The sequence below is a fragment of the Pristiophorus japonicus genome, chromosome 6 (assembly GCF_044704955.1).
Source record: "Pristiophorus japonicus isolate sPriJap1 chromosome 6, sPriJap1.hap1, whole genome shotgun sequence".
Taxonomy (NCBI): Eukaryota; Metazoa; Chordata; class Chondrichthyes; family Pristiophoridae; genus Pristiophorus; species Pristiophorus japonicus.
The window spans coordinates 118,097,055-118,118,352 of NC_091982.1; the positions used below are offsets into that span (position 1 = coordinate 118,097,055).

The 21,298-nt window shown below is 46.4% G+C and overlaps 1 pseudogene; it reads right to left on the reverse strand.

Moving 5' to 3' along the window:
* Positions 1 to 17,192: 17,192 nt before the first annotated feature.
* On the reverse strand, positions 17,193 to 18,622 carry LOC139265230 (interferon-inducible GTPase 5-like; annotated as a pseudogene).
* Positions 18,623 to 21,298: the final 2,676 nt, after the last annotated feature.

Sequence of the window (21,298 nt, forward strand, 5' to 3'; positions counted from 1 at the left end):
CTTTGTTCACAGTTCTTGTAGCAGCACTCGTGTGCTGAGAGATTTGTTTGATATTGTCACTGGTGGCGATGAACGCCTGGGCTATCGCTATGTCTTTACTCAAGGTTGGAGTCTCTACAGTCAAAAGTTTGCAAAGTATCACTTCATGGCCAATGCCAAGTACGAAGAAGTCCCCGAGCATGTGCTCCAAATGTCCTTCAAATTCATAATGTCTTGCAAGACATCTCAGCTCGGCGACATAACTCGCCACTTCCTGGCCTTCAGACCTCTTGTACATGTAGAACTGGTACCTGGCCATCAGAACGCTTTCCTTCGGATTGAGATGCTCCCAGACCAGTGTGCACAAGTCATCATAAGATTTCTCTGTGGGTTTCGCTGGAGCAAGCAGATTTTTCATGAGGCCATACGTTGGTTTAAATGGTGAGGAGAATTGCCCTTCATTTGGCAGCGTTCGCTTCTCCTTCCAGCTTGTTGGCCACCAAGTATTGGTCGAGTCACTCCACGAAGGTTTCCCAATCATCCCCTCCAAAAATTTCTGCCACTATTTACTGCATCGTTGCGGTGGGATTCGTCATCTGTATCTCATCGCCAGTTGTAGTGTATGAATAAAGAATCTGACCAGATACTGTGAGCTCAAAGTAAAGTGTGACCTTAGTCTTTTATTACAGGTCTCCAGAGTGCCTCTCCAGCCTGTGAGGCCTCCTTAAGTACCCTTGGGACTCCAGGGGATGAGCCCTCTGGTGGTTAAAGAAATAATTTACAGGTTTACATATATAACAGACATCATATCAAAGAATCTCTGATGGACGATTTCATCCAAAATTCTAATACATTATCAGACTGCATAAGAAGTATATTCTAGAGAAGATATTTGGATTCTTTAAAGACTAATTTACCTTTGTTTTCCCTGTGTGTGTGTATTATCTAACTGACCGTCTCCCTACTCCCACGTATTATGTTAGTTGTAAACAAATCTATTTCTCCAAGCAGAAAGGTGTTGACAGTATGGAATTTACCTCCTTTGGGAACAGACAGGAGAATGTGAGTGATCCGCGTCATCTCTGGTGAAATATTCCATAGTTTAGGAGTAATTATTTGCTCCTTAGCACACAATCCCACTCAGAGCATGCATAAGGGTGCCGGTTTTAGTCAGAGGAAACTCATCTGATTATAGAGACTTCCTTTATCTGTGAACACAGTTAAAAGTGTGAGGAGAAAGCTGAACTATAACACCAGATACTTTGGCTGACAGTTGTTGCACACTGTGGGGATTATATTCAGTGCTCTTTAAGACCCAACAGAAGCCGATGACATCAGATGGCACACAAGGTAACAACCACACCACTACATAACTGCTTCCACTTTGGGAATGAGAGTAAAAATATTTCTGAACAGACTAAGATTTGTGAGGCAGCCAATTCCAGAGCTGTGTCTCCTCCTTCAGGAAGAATTCCCGATAAGAGGTAAACTCCTTAAGGCACTGCCACTGGGCATCACACTCAACTCTCAATGTTTATGCGTTTTGCTCCTTTCACACTTTCAGAAGGGACAACTTCAGTGCCAGGTACTTTCCATAAATAAAACAAGGTGAAGCGGAGCAAGAACTGACATCCTTGTGTTAATAATCTACAGGAGTGATGTGAGGGGGGAACCAATTCTACAGATCTATTGGCTTTCCCAGAGGTAACGGCCCTCAATGGTTCTCACGCTGTCATTCAGTCCATGTGCACAATGCTGTGCCCTAAATGAAGCAACAAATACTTTATTCTCTCAATGGACGGATGGAATGTGAACACCAACAGAATCAAGCAGGCCAGTGATTGCTTGGCCAGGAACTGCCATGATGTCTTAATTGAAATCGTAAGCCAGATATCTGCACTACCATTAGATGAAAGGGATGGACTCGGGGAGGAATGTCTCCTGGGAGACCAGGTCTACCCTCTGCAGCCATGGCTCAGGTCTGCCTTACAATAACTTCAGATAGAAGCAAAGCCCGGATACAATATAGCTCAGACTACAAGCAGAATTATCAATCGTAATATTGGGAATCTGAAGCAGCCATTCACATGGCTTGGTGGAAAAGTGATGCCTCCTTTATTCCCCCCAAACCCCCATTACATGGTCACTAACTTTGCAACTGCACAGGGGCCTCAACATGCAGGTCGATGACCATATCGGCAAAGTCATGGCAGAGCGAGAGTGTGAAAATGACACGGAATGAGCTGCAAACCAGCACGGCAGCGGGAAAGTCTGGAGCTTCAGTCACTGTCTCCAGATGCCTTCCAATCAGTGCCACATCGACACCATGTCTTAAAGCTACGTACATCTGTAAGTGACCATGTCCAAGTGACCTTCGCCTACACGTTCCTGCTCAGTTCTTCCAACACTATCTATGGATGTTTACCCTGCATTCCTGTTTCAGTAGCTAATGACAAATACTCAGCACAGTCTTCAAGATGAAATGTTGGGCATTTATTGCATCCATTGCAGTGTGTGTGGATATTGTCTGCCTGAGTTGGCACAGTTTTGCCTCAACAGCAACACCCAGGCTGTAGAATTTGATTCACTGCAGCATTTCCCACAACTGCTTATTTGGAAAGCAATGACACACAATACATTTCTCCAGGGAAACAACACTGTGTCCATGTTTAGAATATGTTGTGGTACAATGACATTGTTCATCAGTTTCACTTGGTCAGATTACCATCAGTCCTGATAATAACAGATAATTAATACAGCAACAGTTTGCATTTATATAGAGCATTCAGCAATTATTGATTCACAATAATTGATGTGCATATATGTAAATTATGGAATTACAATAAAGCACAGTATAGAGTGAAAGTGCAATATTTCACACCAATAGCATCAATGTGTTGCTGATATCACTGTGCAGCACGCATGTTGCAGTAAGTTGATGTCACACGTTCCCACACCTCTCCTCCTGCAGTAACTGCTCCTCTGCTGCAGCTTCTTCCACATCATTGTCCTCTCCCTCCTCCCGTCCCCAGGGACTTCACATCTCAGGTCTCTGTTCCTGGTTACAGTGTCCAACATAAAGCACCTTCATCTTCACTGGACACTGAGGCACTGCCCTTGCTGGGCGGCCCATGGATAATATTGTGTCTGCAGTTCCTGCTCACAGCAGCTACTGATGTAGTTACTGGTGGATGTGGTGTGAAACAGGCAGCATCCTCCCCTTCACTGGACAATGGGCCAATGCCCCACACCCACCTGGTGATTGATCCAAAGATCAAAATCTTTGAGAACCCTGTAAGCTTGCTCCATCACCAGCCGGATCCTTGCTTTGTTCTGTTGTCAAGCTGATGGGCTTCTGTCTGGGGATTGGGTGCTGCGGTGAGTAGCCGGAGCTGCGATGAATACCCCGGCCTCATTCAATTATAGTCGACAAGTTTCACTGCCGCAAAATCAAAGAATCCCGGCTGTGGCAGCAGAATATGAATTGATTGGCAGGAATTTCAGACGTGCATCATTTCCTGGGCAGACATTGATGAAGTGTTCTAACTCTTTGTGCTTAATGTGCATTGCTGGACTGTGAAGTGGCACATGTTGTGCACCATGTATGTGGTTGGTGATGTCCCACACCTCAGGGCAGGGGGTCATTCTACCAAACTCCAGCTGGCAACTGGAACTGATGTGTCGGCCAGGCTTCAGTCACTTTCCTGATCAATTAGTTGGTCGCTTAATGATGGGCACCAGTGATACCACCATTGGGTGTCTGAAGGGTACTGGTTGCTTTCATTTCTCTGCCTTCTACTGCAAAAGCGGTTTCCATTGGCACTGAGCCCAGTCACAGCATCTTTGGCCAGGGAGACCCTTATAAGGCACTGCTTTTCAATGGAGTTGGAGTAGCTGTGTATTGTTGTCCATTATTTGCCCAGAGGTGATTGGTTGTCTTAATCAAGCACCAGTAACAAAATTTACCGAGAGGAACAGTGCAATTACTGGCCTTTCTCAGCATTACTCAAGTGTCCTATCTCTCTCGGCTGCATGCCTGATGTTTACAGATTTCTCCCCCATTCCCAATCCCAAAAACTTTTCCTAATAATGGCTGTGAGCTGTTTCTGCCAGGAGAAAAACAGGGAATAAGGCAAGTAACAGATTTTCAGGCAACATTTACTCTACACCCTGATTTCTAGAAACATGTCCACCGAACCAGCAATCTGTCTCTGAGTCCCCCACTGTCAGACACGCCGGTATAAAGGCCCTGAGATATGTTTACTGTTATTGCTGAGCCAATTGTGTCAAACCAATGAAGAGCTTTGAATTGTGGTCACTGTTGTAATGTAGGAGGAGAATGAATGAGTGATGCTCTGTCTGAGGGGGTCTGTAGGGAGGATGGTCTGCAGGAGGGGTGGTCTGCAGGAGGGGTGGTCTGCAGGAAGGTTGGTCTGCAGGAGGGATGGTCTGTAGGAAGGATGGTCAGTAGGGGGTGTCATGTATTCAACCAGCATTGTAACCCATGTATAATCTGACCTAAGTTGTACACTGTGAGAACAATGACCACAAGGTGGTGAACTTGTGGGAGACACTCCTAACCTGGACCTTCAGATATAAAACGGGAAGCTCCACCCACTTCCAGCACTTGAGTGCTGAGGAATAAAGGACAGATCACAGACTGGCCTTCTCTCAAGCATGGGCCTTGTGTGCATTTGTACTGTATAGCAAGGACGTATCAATGGCGACGAGAAACTGGGATTTAAACCACGCGAACATGGCCACTAGCAGAACAGACGAGAGGTACTGTGTTAAGGAATGGTTGTGACAGAGATTCAACATTGTTAAAACAGCACACAGTTCTCCAGGCACACAAGGGCAGTCGGGCATGCCCCAACATGGAATCGAACCCAGAGGGGGAGTTCGACAGCGACAATGGCAAGCTGAACGACAATTCACACCATTGCAAGGGACAATGCGGCTAGTAATGGGGCCATCAACACCTGTTAATGGCGCACTCAAGGACAATCACAGGGGCAGTCAGGGATGATCGACTGGCAAGGGACCTTTTGTTTCCAACAGGAGCTCATGTTGCAGGCGTGGAAGCACACACTCAGCCAGAGTTTGCAAAATCCCTGCAGAAATTGCAGAAATGAACGCTGGGGGAAATCTCTGGAAGCTGAAGTTCAGCGAGTTCATGTGGAGCACGTATAAAGTTCATACACCAGGACGCCACCGATAATGATGAAAGTGCTCCTCAATGGCATCCCAGTATCAATAAAGCTAGACACGGGGGCCAGCCAGTCCCTGATGGGTATCAAACAGTTCGAAAAGTTGTGGGTGTCCAAGGCCAGGAGGCCAAAATTATCGCCGATTGACGCACAGCTACGGACATACACAAAGGAGATCATTCCGGTGCTAGGCAGTGCCACGGTAGTCGTGACCCACAAAGACTCGGAGAACAGGTTGCCACTCTGGGTTGTCCCGGGGCACGGTCCCGCACTACTGGGGAGGAATTGGCTTGCTGTCATGAACTGGAAATGGGGCGATGTCAATGCAATTTTCTCTGTAGAGCGAGTATCATGCTCACAGCTCCTGGACAAATTTGACTTATTATTTCAACCCGGCATTGGCACTTTCATGGGGGCCAAGGTAGTGATTCACATAAACCCGGATGCCAGGCCAGTACACCACAAGGCCAGAGCGGTGCCATACGTGATGCGGGAAAAGATAGAAGGCGAATTGGACTGCCTGCTGAGGGAAGGCATCATCTCGCCAGTCGAATTCAGTGACTGGGTGAGCCCGATTGTACCGGTGCTCAAGGCGGATGGGTTGGTCAGGATATGTGGTGATTACAAGGCCACCATCAATCGGGTGTCACTCCAAGACCAGTACCCACGAACGAGAGCGGAGGACCTCTTTGCGACGCTATCCGGTGGCAAACTTTTTTCAAAATTGGACCTGACCTCAGCTTACATGACCCAGGAGCTGGCGAGTGAGTCGAAGAAGCTGACCACCATCACAACACACAAGGGATTGTTTGAGTACAACAGATGTCCATTCGGGATTCGCTCGGCCGCTGCAATCTTCCAACAAAATATGGAAAGCCTCCTCAAGTTGATTCCAGGGACAGTGGTTTTTCAAGACGACATCCTCATCACGGGTTACAATACTGAAGAACACCTCCACAACCTTGAGGAGGTACTACGCAGACTGGACCAGGTAGGGCTGCGACTGAAAAAGGCGAAGTGCGTCTTCCGAGCTCCAGAGGTAGAATTCCTGGGGATGAGGGTAGCAGCAGACGGGATCAGCCCTACTGCATCCAAGACAGAAGCAATCCAGAGAGCACCCAGATCCCGTAACACGATGGAGCTGCGTTCATTCCTGGGGCTCCTGAACTATTTTGGTAACTTTCTTCCCAAATTGAGCACGCTGCTAAAGCCGCTACACATGCTCCTGAGAATGCATACTGAACATGGATATTAAATGTATACAGACATTAAAGTCGAGAAGTTGAGAACGTGGGAATTATATATGGACAGTATAAGCTAACAAAGAATTCACGGAGAAATAGCCATGACATCTCAGGCTCAAGACTGCAAAATGTTACAGCACGAACACAGTTGGAAACAAAACCCACAGCTTACAAAAATAACCTCAAGGTCTTATTAGCTCATAATGGGCCTTTGTGTAAAATCAGACCATACTAAGGTCGGCTTATGAGTGGACAAAGGGAAAGAGGGATCAAAGGGGATAGGCTGAACTAGGATGTCACTCTAATTGTATCTTGTTATCTTTTACCGAAAATGTATAACCGTCGTCCCTTTACAATGTAACGTCACTTTGTCCGTATCTTCTGTCTGATAAAGTCCTCAATCTGAGTGCATTCCTTCTGTCTAATAAAGTCCTCAATCGAGACTTGCTTTGAAATAAAAGCTTGCTTTGTTTAAGGCAGAAACGGTATTCGACTCAGTAATTTCGCTGAACCAGATTGAGGGAAAATCATCCACTTTTATCATTTGGTGTCAGAAGTGGGATGTCAACAGACGACTGATGAAAACTTGCGAATTAAGAGCCAGACTAGCCTTGGACGAGACGAGGGGAAAGCGGCCACTGGAGTAAGTATACTTTCAATACTGCTCCAGTTTCCCCCAGTTTCAAAAGTCTGAGGAAAGTTTAGCCACTCGCTGGTTCTCAGGTAGTGTCTGAACGAGATCCAGGACAATCTGGTGAATACCTTTCAAACTTAGAATAGGGATAGAGATAGGGAAATTGTGCGATGACGCAAACCAAGCGGCGACTTGGAAAGATTGCGCGGTGATGCAAACCAAGCGGCGACTCGGAAAGATAGGTTAGAATAGGTAAGTCTGCCTGGGTTCGAGGCCCAGAGCCTGCCTGGGTTCGAGGCCCAGAGCCTGCCTGGATTCGAGGTCCAGTGTCTGTGTGGGTTCGAGGCCCAAGTAAAACCACGCAGCAACGTGGAGAGAGAGAGAGAGAATCGCGCGAACCACGTAGGGAAACGCGGAGGTTAGGGAATTACGTAAAATTAAGCCGCGGGACTGTGTAAATTTTAAATTGTACTTACTCCAGGTACGGCATCGATCTTGTATATCACTTGGTCCACCTAGGCTCTGGGTAAGATAACTGAAACCACCACGGGGCGATGTGGGGACAATCAGGACTAATTAGGACCCTGATCCAACGTGCGGCGACACAAGGATGGGTAATTTAGATAAAACTACGAATTCCCTGAAAGGTCATAGATCCAAAAATAGAGCCGGCCAAAACAATTAATAGGAAAGAAGAGAGACTCTTGTGAATGTCTGTTTTAAATGAGAAATGCTCGTGTGATTTTTATTGTGGAAAAGAAAGCCTGTGTGGGAAACCGGGGAGTTGTGGTTTGTTTTAGCTCCACCCACTTTTTCAAACAGAATGAAAGTTTTTTTAACCCTTCGTAGTGTTGTCCTGTATGTGGGAAGTTTAAGAGTGTGAACCTTATTGAATTATGTATATTTGGATGATAAGTTACGGAGCCAGGAAATGCACAAAGAATAGGTTTGTTGAGTAATAAAGAAAAAAATACATGGTCCCGGTGGTTAAAAAAAGATTTGACATGCTCACTTACTTGTCGAAAGAAAACATGCAATGATTGATTACATTGGGTTGAAATACATAAATTTAGTCTTGGAATGAGATAAAGAATGCCTTAAAAAAAAAGCTTCTAAGCTCAAAAAAGTTTCAAATAAAGATTGAAATTACAAAGTTTGAATTGGAATTTTGAGATATTCAGAGAAGGCACAGCAAAATACTGAGATGGATTCAAAATAATTAAAAATATATATTATTATTATATTAAATCTGCAGTTTAGAAGAGACAGTATAACATGACCTTGAGGCTGGAACAATTGAGATAATGAAAAGCAGCCCTCAGTTTACGTGCCAGACTGCCCTCTAGTTATGGAAAAGACGAAAAAAAAGACGTAACGTACTAAATACGTGCTGAAAGAAAAAAAAATTGTTCTGAGATTTTAAATTATAAGAAAAGTTACACTGCAGTCTGAAAAAATGCATTACTTCTGTTGAGTTGGCAGAAAAACTCCATTAAATTAGGGCTTTTATTGACACAAGGAGGACATATTAAAAACTGTAGACGTCTTAAAGAAAGAGTGCGCACACGAGAAATGTACTAAGAGTTCCACTCGGACCTCTGAGAAAGGTTTCGATAGACTACGCAGTTAAATGGTTGGCTTTGCATTGACCGAGGCTGATGACGAAATTGAATTTCAGTAAACAAATAGCTATTAAAAATGTGTGGTCTCGTTTTAAATCAATTAAAAAAATATCTTTGGCAAGTAGTTGAATAAGAAGTTAAAAAATATTGGAGTTTAATCAAATGCTGCCTTTCCTGATGAGAAGATTTTTTTTTCAGATGGTTACGTGAAGTCACGTAATGACATCAGGTCTTCTTACAAACCTGTAAAGGAGTTAACCCTTTCCATTGACAGCCGTTTCATACTGAACATTATCAATTTGGATTTCTTAATAGAAAAAAGACTCACCTAACAGAGGAAATGGTGCGATAGTCAGAATAAAAATAAAAACAGAACTAGCTTATGTAATAATACTTGCCTGATACAATAAAGAAATAGATACTCAAACAAAACAAATTGAAGAGTTAAAAGGCTAAGATAAATAAGCTGAAAGAGATCCACAAACCCAACTTAACCCTGACCTCCGATTTCACGGTGTGACCTCGACATGCATGGATATAATGCAGAATCAAGGGAGCTGTGGGCCCTGGTGCAGCAAACCGTGAGCCCAACTGAGCATGCCCGATTTCTAACTCACCTAGGACGTGCTACTCATGATGCATTGTTGGTTGCTCACCCGAACGATGTCCAGGATCACCTAAATGCTATCTTTAATGCTCTCACCACGTCCCTTCAGAAGCCCATCAGTATGGCCGCAGTATTAGAAACTAAACCCAAACGAGAAGAAACTGCCGATGATTTCATGTAAAGATTTATTGAAATATACGGAAGTCAATCAGGAGATAATGCCTTCAGGGCAGGAGAGGATTCTCCTCAATTCTGCGCTATCCTACTTCAGTGCCTGCCCTATTCGATTGCTCACGCTATCCGGACAAATAATATGAATTGGGCAGATAACAGTAAAGCCCAGATGGAAAGGGCGGTTAAATATTATTGGCAGGAAAAGAAAGGAGGGGGGAGGTGCGCCCCCAACCCGGGTCAAGACTGAATACGTGACTAGAAAGGAAGAGCCGCCTCAGGTGGAAGGACCAAAACCCGACCGAAGGGGATACCAGATGGAACCGCAGTGTTACGTGCAGGGTTGGGTGGATAACCAGGGATACGGTTACACTAAACACCCAAATGGCCCAGGCCCTGCTAATTACAGACCGCCCTACTGTCCCCGGCCTGGTATGGGAAGAGGTCGGGGCTGGGAAAGACGAGATGGATGCTTTAATTGTGGGCAAGAAGGACATTGGAGTAGAGAGTGTCCCTCCCGTCGGCACGAAGGAGGAAGAGGAGGAAGAGGAGGGGGGATAGGATGGGGATCTTACACTAACTTCTCCCAGAACAACCCCTTTGGCCAACCATCCCCGATTATTCATATTGACTACGTAGCTTGATTGTGCAGGGACCCTCCCCGGATGACGAACCGATGATATTGTTAAAAATTCGGAATGAGTGCCAACCCTTCTTGATAGATACGGGAGCCTTCATGTCTTCTGTACAATCAAAGCTTAAACTCCCCACCTTCACTGAAACACAGGGACTGTCAGGATTCCTGGGGCAAGTCTCTACATTCCCGGTGTCAGAACCAGTTAAAATGGATTACCAGGAAGAATCGGTGGAACATCGATTTGTTATCACAACCAATCTGGACTGTAACTTGATGGCTAGAGACCTCCTCTGCAAATTCCAGTTGCATTTGAAGTGTGAAGATGATGGGATTATTGTAAAACAGGGAACCCTTAAGCGGCAGTATTATACCACTAGAACCCCTCAGTGGTGGTCTCTGAGGGTGCCTGCGGCAGGTCATCACGTGACCCTAGCATACGATCCCAGTGGAAAAAATCAGGAGCTGCAGAACTTTTATCAGGCTCACGAAGGGGAAGTGAAGGAAATTCTATTAAGGGCTAGAGTGACTGTACCAGAAGGGAAGGCAGATTTTGTGGAAATGGATAAGAATCTGTGGAGACAGCCCCCAACGGTGGCACCACATATTACTCGTGAATTATTACCTCCCCACCACGCTAAAGATTTGGGAGTTATGGTGCGCCAGGCTATAGACGAGGCTGACCCTACCAGCCGGGATGTGCAAATTGTAAAACATGGCCGAACAGTCCAATTCCACGGGGACCCCGAGAAGACCTTAACGACTCTGCAGCATCATACTGGCTCTGACATACCTGACTATGTGGATCCTCATGTGTGGGCAGAAGACCCCTCCCAAGTGGGTTATACTCCCATTGATCTGATTGAGATCCCAGTGCAGGGCAATGTGGACTGGCCCTCTATCCGACAGTACCCACTGAAATCACAGGCAATACCGAGTATCCACCGAGCTTTGGAGGCTAGCTGAGTCGAACCAATTTGCAAGTTTCCAGTCCCTAGCACAGCTAAACAAATGTGACAGTGGTTGCGGATGATCAATTACTGCAGATCCTGGATCCCTAATGTTGCCCTGATGAATAAGCACCTCACACCGTATACAAATACGGAAGGCAGCTTTGAAATAAAAACCTCAGACGTCCAAGCCTTTAAGGAACTAAAGACAGCCCTGCTGCAAGCTCCGGCTTTGGGCCGGCCCCTCTATGACCGGCCCTTTCAACTGTATTGTACAATCCTGAAAGACTGTGCTACTGCTGTCTTAACTCAGAAACACGGGGATAAGCATAGGTCTGTTGCCTACTACTCTTCCAAAATAGACCCCGTTGCCTTGGGACACCCTATATGCACTCAAATATTAACCGTCATCTACAATAGCCTTCAATCCGCTGCCAACATCGCCCTCCAGCAGGATATTGTGGTGTATACCTCTCACTCCGTAGCTGCCCTCCTGGGCCAACTGCAGACTCAACACCTTACCATGGCCAGGCAAAGCAGATATGAGATCTACTTACTAAACAATCCTAAACTGACCTTTCGGCAATGTACTGCAATTAATCCGGCCTGTTTTCTTACTGAGCCACCCCAAGATGAGGAAGAACCAGTCATGATTGTTTACCTTTAATTCAAGAGGCCTCATCAGTCAGGGATGATTTAGTTGATGTACCAATGGAAGACCCAGACTGTATTATGTATGTTGACAGAAGTTCTTCTATTAATCCAGAAGGTACATGAATCTCAGGATACGCCATAGTAAAACAGGAGAATCAGGTCTTGGAATCAACCGCCTTTGAAACCGCCTATTCTGCCCAACAAGCTGAACTATTTGCCCTTACCCGAGCCTGTATCTTGGCCAAAGACCTCAAAGTCAATATCTATACCGACTCTAGGTATGCCTTTGGGGTGGCCCATGATTTCGGATAATTATGGAAAAATAGGGGATTCCTAACCTCACAGGGGAATGAGATATCCCATAAGCAACTAGTATCTGATTTGTTCCCCAAGCACATTGCCATTATTAAATGTCCCGCCCACACCACCGGAAAATCCCTGGTTGATATAGGGAACCACTGTGCTGACAAAGAGGCTAAACAGGCCTCTCGTGACCAACAGATGGTAGTGCCCAAAATGATGAGTCAGACTAAAAATCCTGCGAAGGATAAGTTAGCCTCGGAAAAACCAATGCCAACCATCCAAGATGTTATTAAAGCACAGGAGGACGCTCCTGAAAAAGAAAAACTGTTGTGGAAAAATTATGGATGTACTTATGACAATGTTTCTAAACTCTGGACCACTCCCACGGAACAGACTTGCATGTCTGACGAGTTGGCTCTATGGGTTATTGAATGTCTGCATTTTGCTACTCATTGTGGAGCAAGGACCACGGGTGACACACTTTTTGGCTACTTGGTGGCACCCTAGACTCCAGACGCTCGCCCAGAACATCAGTAGTTGTTGCCTGGTTTGCCAGCAACATAATCCAGGGAAGGGAGTCCCCTGTGATTGGGGTAAAATGCCCCTATCCGAAGGTCCCTTTGAGACATTGCAGTTGGACTACATTGAGTTGCAAAAAGTTCAGTGTTACAAATATGTGTTAGTAATAGTAGATGTGTTTAGCAGATGGATTGAAGCCTACCCTACCCTGGACAATAAGGCTCAAACTGTTGTTAAGGTGTTAATGAGGGAAATTGTTCCTAGATATGGTATCTCAGCTCGACTGATGACTACCTATGTTCTTTCTCTGACTCGGGCTCTGCGACTAGCTCACAACCAGGTTCGAGAGGCTCACCTCGACCTCCCAGTTTAACCCGAATCGTCCCTCGTGGTACCAGGGAAGTATGTCCTGATTAAGAAATGGATTTGGAAGGGATTGAAGCCACGATGGAAGGGGCCTTTTCAGGTGTTACTCACTACCCCCACTGCAGCCAAGGTTGAGGGGAAAAGTGCCTGGGTTCACCTGCACCACTGCAAGCTCACCACCCTCTAACGAACCTATTTTACTGGTTATTCTAATTCCTGTTTCTGTTCCAGATTTCCTCTTCTCCATAGCTGAACAAGGCCGTCGACATCCTAATTGGAATGTGGACCAGTTTGAACTTTTACCCGTAGTGATAGACAGCCAGCAACACTGACGGTGACCTGAGAAGAGAGACGGGATAACCGAACTCTTTTGATCAGCAAAATATCCTAAGGGTTTTCATGGAATGATAAAAGGGGGGAATGAGAATGCATACTGAACATGGATAATAAATATATACAGACATTAAAGTTGAGAAGTTGAAAATGTGGGAATTATATATGGACAGTATAAGCTAACAAAGAATTCATGGAGGAATAATCATGACATCTCAGACTCGAGACTGCAAAATGTTACAACACTAACACAGTTTGAAACAAAACCTACAGCTTGCAAAAAAAACCTCAAGGTCTTATTAGCTCATAATGGGCCTTTGTGTAAAATCAGACCATACTAAGGTCGGCTTATGAGTGGACAAAGGGAAAGAGGGATCAAAGGGGATAGGCTGAACTAGGATGTCATTCTAATTGTATCTTATCTTTTACCGAAAATGTATAACCGTCGTCCCGTTACAATGTAACGTCACTTTCTCCGCAGGAAGTGAGTGCAATCTATCAGAGTGTATTCCTTCTGTCTGATAAAGTCCTCGATCGAGACTTGCTTTGAAATAAAAGCTTGCTTTGTTTAAGGCAGAAACGGTATTCGACTCAGTAATTTCGCTGAACCAGATTGAGGGAAAAGAATCCACTTTTATCATTCCTACACAAAGGTTGCGAATGGGTCTGGGGAGACAGCCAGGAAAGGGCTTTTAATAGACCATGCAATTTGTTATGTTCCAACAATCTGTTAACGCTATATGACCCATGTAAGAAACTTGTGTTCACGTGTGTTACGTCGCCCTATGGTGTCGGGTGTGTGTTTCAGCATGTCAATGCCAAAGGTAGCTTATGCCTCCAGAAGTCTGTTCCAGGCAGAAAGGGGCTATGGGCTGGTAGAAAAGGAGGCGCTTGCATGTGTATATGCAGTAAAGAAAATGCACCAGTACCTGTTTGGCAGGAAATTTGAGCTGGAGACAGATCACAAACCCCTAACGTCCCTTTTGGCCGACAACAAGGCCATAAATGCAAACGCATCGGCCCGCATACAGAGGTGGGCACTCACATTAGCCACCTATGACTACACAATTCGGCACAGACCGGGCACTGAAAACTGCGCCGATGCACTCAGCAGGCTCCCACTAGCCACCACGGAGGGGGCTACCGAGCATGCTGCTGAAATGGTCATGGCTGTTGAAGCTTTCGGAAGCGAAGGCTCACCCGTGACAGCCTGTCAGATTAAAGTCTGGACAAATAGAGACCCACTATTCTCTCTAGTCAAGAAATATGTCCTGAATGGGGACTGGGCAGCCACGTACAGGGCATGCCCTGAGGAATTTAAACCATTTCACAGGTGCAGGGATGAACTCTTGATTCAGGCCGATTGCCTACTTTGGGGAAACCGCGAAGTCATGCCCCAGATGGGCAGAGAGGTGTTTATCAGAGAACTCCACAATGAGCACCCGGGCATTGTCATGATGAAGGCAATTGCCAGGTCACACATTTGGTGGCCAGGGATAGACGCAGATCTGGAACTTCATGTTCGCAGGTGCAACACATGTGCCGAGCTGGGCAATGCGCCCAGGGAAGCCCCCACTTAGCCCCTGGCCATGGCCCGCCAAGCCTTGGTCACGCACCCATGTGGACTACGCAGGTCCTTTCATGGGGAAAATGTTTTTGGTTGTAGTAGACGCCTACTCCAAATGGATCGAGTGTGACATTTTAAATTCAAGCACATCCTCTGCCACGGTAGAAAGTCTACGGGCAATATTCGCCGCCCATGGTCTACCGGACATCTTGGTCAGCGACAATGGCCCATACTTTACAAGCACTGAATTCCAGGACTTCAAGGCAGGCAATGGAATTAGCCATGTCAGAACGGCACCGTTCAAGCCGGCCTCAAACTGCCAGCCAGAACGAGCAGTGCAGATAATCAAACAGGGGATGCTCAGAATCCAAGGGGGTTCCCGACAAAGATGCTTATCATGCCTCCTGTTGGCCTATAGATCCAGACCACACTCGCTCACAGGGGATCCACCCGCAGAGCTTCTAATGAAAAGGACGCTCAAAACCCGGTTATCCCTAATACACCCCACCATGGAAGAAATTGTCGAGAGCAGGCGCCAGTCATAAGATGACTACCATGACAGGAATGCGAGGGCGCGATGTATTGATGTAAGTAACCCTGTTTTTGTCCTCAACTACGCTGCAGGGCCCAAATGGCTCACAGGCACTGTGATTGCCAAAGAGGGAAATAGGAGTCTGGTAGTTAAACTTACCAATGGACAAATCTGCTGCAAATATGTGGATCAAACAAAAGGAGGTTGAGAAACCCCATAGAAGAAGCAGAGGAAGAACACGATATAAAGTTCACTCCTCCACAGTTGACCGAACACAGCAACCAAGTGGAGGAGAGCCCAGTCACTGTGGGCAGTCCGGACAGGCACCGCAAACAGCAGACACTCAGGCCAGCGCCCAACAACCGGAGCCCCAACTCAGGCGCTCTACAAGGGAGTGTAAATCACCAGAGAGACTCAACCTGTGATCCCAATAAGACTTTGGGGGGGGAGGTGATGTCATGTATTCAACCAGCATTGTAACCCATGTATAATCTGAACTAAGTTGGACACTGTGAGAACAATGACCACAAGGTGGTGAACTTGTGGGAGACACTCCTAACCTGGACCTTCAGATTTCAAAGTGGAAGCTCCACCCACTTCCAGCACTTGAGTGCTGAGGAATAAAGGACAGGTCACAGACTGACCTTCTCTCAAGCATGGGCCTTGTGTGCATTTGTAATATATAGCAAGGATGCATCAGCGGGGATGGTCAGTAGGGGGGATGGTCTGTAGGAGGGATGGTCTGTAGGGGTTGGTCTGTCGGGAGGATGGTCTGTAGGAGGGATGGTCTGTAAGAGGGATGGTCTATCGGGAGGATGGTCTGTAGGAGGGATGGTCTGTAAGAGGGATGGTCTGTCGGGAGGATGGTCTGTAGGAGGGATGGTCTGTAGGAGGGATGGTTTGGAGGAGGGGTGGTCTGTAGGGGGGATGGTCTGTAGGGAGGATGGTCTGTAGGAGGGATGGTCTGGAGGAGGGGTGGTCTGTAGGGGGGATGGTCTGTAGGGCGGATGGTCTGTAGGAGCGATGGTCTGGAGGAGGGGTGGTCTGTAGGGGGGATGGTCTGAAGGGAGGATGGTCTGCAGGAGGGGTGGTCTGTAGGGGGGATGGTCTGTATGGTGTTGGTCTGGAGAATGGTTGGTGTCTGGTGGATGCTCTATCTGTCTGCTCACTGCTGGGCTCCACCCTGGTCCTGGCCCCTCCTCTCTGCTGACTCATTATCTGCTGCTACTGATTCTCAGCAAAACGGGATCTAATGGAACTGCAGAGAATTCATCCCTTTTCAGCCAAACAGTGTTTGGTGCAGCATTGGGTCAAAAGCCACAGTCTGGGGGGATATACGGTGAAGGTGATGAAAGGTTTTAATAGCATTGGAAAAGGGGCTTGCCTTTTACTCAGTGCCTGTATTGTGTTTGGCGTGTGCTGGCAGTAAGACTGTACTGCTGACTTAATCACCTGTTGGTAATACAACTTGGTGTGAATGGCACCTACGTGGGTGGAAACAGGGGCCAATGTGAAATTACCGACACTCCGAGAATCAAGCCCACAATATCAGTGGGTTTGTCTGTACTGTAAACCATGCTCATCCATTTCAGTAATGATGCTCTTGCGATGAATCAAACAGGAACATCACAGAGAAGGGGCTGGACATGGGAACTGAATCCATCGTGATCACTGGAAGAAAACATAAACATTTCTGTCGACACACATGATGGGCCAAATTGGCCATCTTCTGTAGTGTAGGATTTTATGATTCTAGGAACAGGACAGATTTTTGCATTTAATGAAGGGAATCGCTTGTATGCAACATGTGTGTGAAAATGGGTGGGCTTTTTTAACATTCCCACCTCTCGATTTTCCTCACGTTATACCCAGGCAAAACCTTTCACCAAGCACTGTACCAGGAAAACCTTCACTGAAATGGGTGAGGAATATTTCCAGGAATGAAAGCATCACAAATGAATATTGTAGAGTGGAATTTCAGCAACGTTCAGGGTTTGACCCTTTTAATATATTAACCACAGGATTGACTCACTGGATTGGTGTCCCAAATGCAGCCTTCATCACTCTGCGCATTCTCCGTAAGCTCATCCAGTGCACCACTCAGCAGCTTGTAGGTCATAAGGAATGATGATCCTGCTCCAAAGATGGACCCAATGACTGGTGTGAAGTCAAGGCCGAACTCAAGTGCTGAAATGGTGACAGCAGCGACACCCCAAGCTCCCCTTATAAGTAAATCTGGAGTTATTTCACCCACCAGAGGAGTTTTCACCATTGCTTTCAGAACTCCCACAGGTTTCCCTGCCTGGTTGGCCAGTCTTTGAAGAGAGGCATCATCCAGACCCAGACACTTACGGAAATGTATTATTCCTCCAACCAGTATCCCAATGTCACAAGCAAGGGATACCCCAGGGACTGGCACTGCTCCCACTGCTCCAGAAAGTGTTGCCAACATCCAGACTCGTTTCCTCAGCTCTTTTCTTTTCTTCTCTACAATTTCCTCATTGAGGTTTGGAAGGGCCAGTATGAACACACTTTTCTTTATATCCAGAAGATCATCTTCAAGATCTTTGTTTAACAGATTAAAATCATACAGATTCAGATCGAGGCTTGATATCAGGTAAACATTGGGCGATGGAATCCCTGCCTCGAGCAACTTGCTGACACAGTCATTCCTGATCTTCTCCAGTTCCTCTTCTTCATTAAACTCCCTCTGTTGCTTTTTCATTGAATTGAGATCATTGTCAATTTTAAATTGAACAAAGTAGAAATTCTCTTTGGCGAGTTTTACATCATTTTCTGTGAATCGACAGTATTAGATTATGATGAAGAAATCGTATCTTTCAAATTTCCTTTCCCTCAGGTATTTATTGGCTGAGAATTGTTCAGTTCCAATTCCTGGCAGGTCCCAGAGGCAAACATTAGGCAAGTTGGTATGTGGGTATCGGGTTGGCTCCATTGTGGTTTGTGTGGTCTCAGTTTTAGCTGCTCCCTCATCATCGTCCTGAAGCTCTCTCATAGCATTGCTAAAGGTGGATTTCCCTGCGCCTGATTCTCCCGTCACTGCAATGTTTAGCTCTGTATTGTCCAGCTCCTTTACCTTCTCCTGTATCAGAGGTGCAACCTTTCCCAACCCACCCGTTTCATACTCAGACTTCAGTTTGTTGAGTTTCTCCTGAGTGAAGAATGTCAAGTTTGGAGACTGAACAACCTGTTCACTGAAAGGAAACATTTTACATCATATTTTGCAACAGAATACAAGAACTTGCATTTATACAGCACATTGTCACAGCCTCAGGACATCCCCATACACTTCACATCGAATGAATGACTTTTGAAGTGCAATCACTGTTGTTATATAGACAAATGTGACATGTATTAATGCACAGCAAGATCCCACAATGAGTAATGAGATGGACGAACATTTAGTTTGTCATTACTGAAAGTAACCACCCCTCCTTTCACGAATGGCTCCCTGAGATCTGGGTCCTGAGATATCATCTCCTGTCCCTCCGGACAGCATTGACTACCCCCTCATCTACCCCCCCAAACTTCTCTTCACCACTTGCCCACTGTGCATCACCTGGTAGACTTCCCTCAGTCTGACTTATGCCTACTGAGTGAGCATCTCTCGGCTGGTGCTTGTGAGGCTCAGGTACAGTGATGGGGTTGATGAAGTGAAGGTTGGATGGAGCCCAAGCTGAGGGCCCTGGGTCTTGAGGCTGCTCCTCCTGTGCTGAAGGGCTGGAGAAGAGCAGAGGTTAACAGGGGAACATGAGCTGCAGAATGGCCAGTGCACTCAGTACAAGTGACGATATTAAACACTGGCAATATATTGCGATGACAGATTGTGCTGTAACAGGAGGAACTGGAGACACAGTACGAGGAGTTCCCTGACCAACCTGGAGCTGGCTCCTCCCATCCTACTTCTCCATCTCTCGCTGCTCGCTCCGTGTGACTGCCCAGTGATTCCAGAGCTCCCTCAGAAAGGGTGAGAGGTCGGAGGCTTGTGGCTCTGCCCCTGATGTCACTGCTTTGGCTCTGGTTGTGTGCGGTTTTCTCCTTTAAGAGGAAAGTAGAGAGTGTGAGTGGTGACACTTTATTTACCATCAGATACAGTACAAGACTGATGAGAGTATTCATCCTCAATCAGGGTGAGAACAGGTACAAGAAACTAGAAAAGACATGAAGGACCTTTTTCACATCTTCACTGAGTTAGACTGTGAGGGAAGGAATGGGATGTGCAGGATCCCGTATTCCCTCCTCAATATCTCAGGGCAGTACACCTGGTGTGGACACAGGGACACAGGGAGGACAAGGTGAGAGGAAATGGAAAACATGGGGCCAGATTTTGCTGAAACAATAATAGTGTGTGAATGACACTTGCCGTTATTAATGAAAAAATCAGCCAGCAACTTGAGGTGAGGAAGAGAGATCCTGTGTATCACCACAAGTTGCTGGACGATTTGCCCCGCTCAGCATTAGCTTCCTGAAAATGGCATCTCGTGCTTAACCTCCCTGTGATTTCATGAAGTTGCTGCATTTGTACATTAATTGTCCATTAATGACATTGTCACTGAAAATCATCAAATGGCTGACTTGCTAACTACTTACCTTGTCTTCACAATAGAGGATAAAGTACCAGAGACATGTTGAAAAGTAATAGTAAATCAAGGGGAGGAATTTACTAGGCTTAGTATAAGTTAAAAAATGAAATTCTGGAAAATAATGAGAGGTAATTATTGGCCTAACGTGTGTTGTGGGGAAGTTACGAGAATCTATTATTATGGACAGAGTGGCAGAGCACTTGGACAAACATCAACTAATCAGAGATCTGTAGGGTAGGGGTTAGGAGATAGGGTGGGGATAATGAGGATGTACTCCAATTGGCAGGCTGTGACAATGATTTACCATTGGATCTCAAATACTGGACCTCAAAATTTCACGATATTTATAAATTACTTTGATGAGGAATAGAGAGCCATATATCCAAGTTTGCAAATGACACTAAGTTAGGTGGTAGTAAACAGTGCAGATGGCAGTAGAAAGTTACAAAGGGACATCGATAGACTAGATACTGTGCAGCTGGCATTCAAAGTGTGGATAAGTGAGGTCATCCACTTTGGACCTAAGGAAAATCGATCAGAATATTACATAGTTACTAGCTAGGGCCCAATTTTCCCCCGAGTTGCTCCTATTTTTTTTGGAGCAAATAGTTTTTTTTGGAGTATCTTAAAAATCGCAATTCTCCACGTTTAGTTTGCTCCAGTTTCAGTGAATTAGTTCAGTTTCTTTTTAGTTCATTTTTTTTCCAAAAGGGGGCGTTACCAGCCACTTATGCCTGTTTTGGCCATTTAAGCAAGTTTAGCCAGCGAAAAGAGGATGGGGGAGGAGAGGAGGGGGGAGGAGGACAGGAGGGGGAGGAGAGAAGGTAGGGGTAGAAGGAGAGGAGGGAGGGGAAGGAGGAGGGGAGGGAAGGGGAGGAGGAGAGGAGGGAGGGGGAGAAGGAGAGTAGGGAATGGGAGGAGGAGAGGAGGGGGGAGGAGAGAATGGGGGAAGGAACGGAGGGGGGGAGGAGCAGAGGAGGGAGATGAGGAGAGGATGGATGGGAGAGGAGGGAGAGGGGAGGAGAGGGGTGGAGGAGTGGAGGGAAGGGGGAGGAGAGGATGGAGAGGAGAGGAGAGAGAGGGGTGGAGGAGTTGAGGGAAGAGGGAGGAGAGGATGGGGGAAGGAGAGGAGTGGGGGAGGAGAGGATGGTGGGGAGGAGCGGAGAGGGGGAGGAGAGGAGGGAGGGGGGAAGGAGAGAAGGGAGAGGGCAGGAGAGGAGGGGGGAGAAGCGGAGAGGTGGTGGAGCGGAGGGGTGCCCAGGTCCCATTCAACACAGCTCTTGGCCCCCAATCTCTTTATTTTCTGCTACCCCTCCAAGGAACACTCGATGGCCTCAGTCAGTGAGAGCAATCAAGACTTCGACGACAT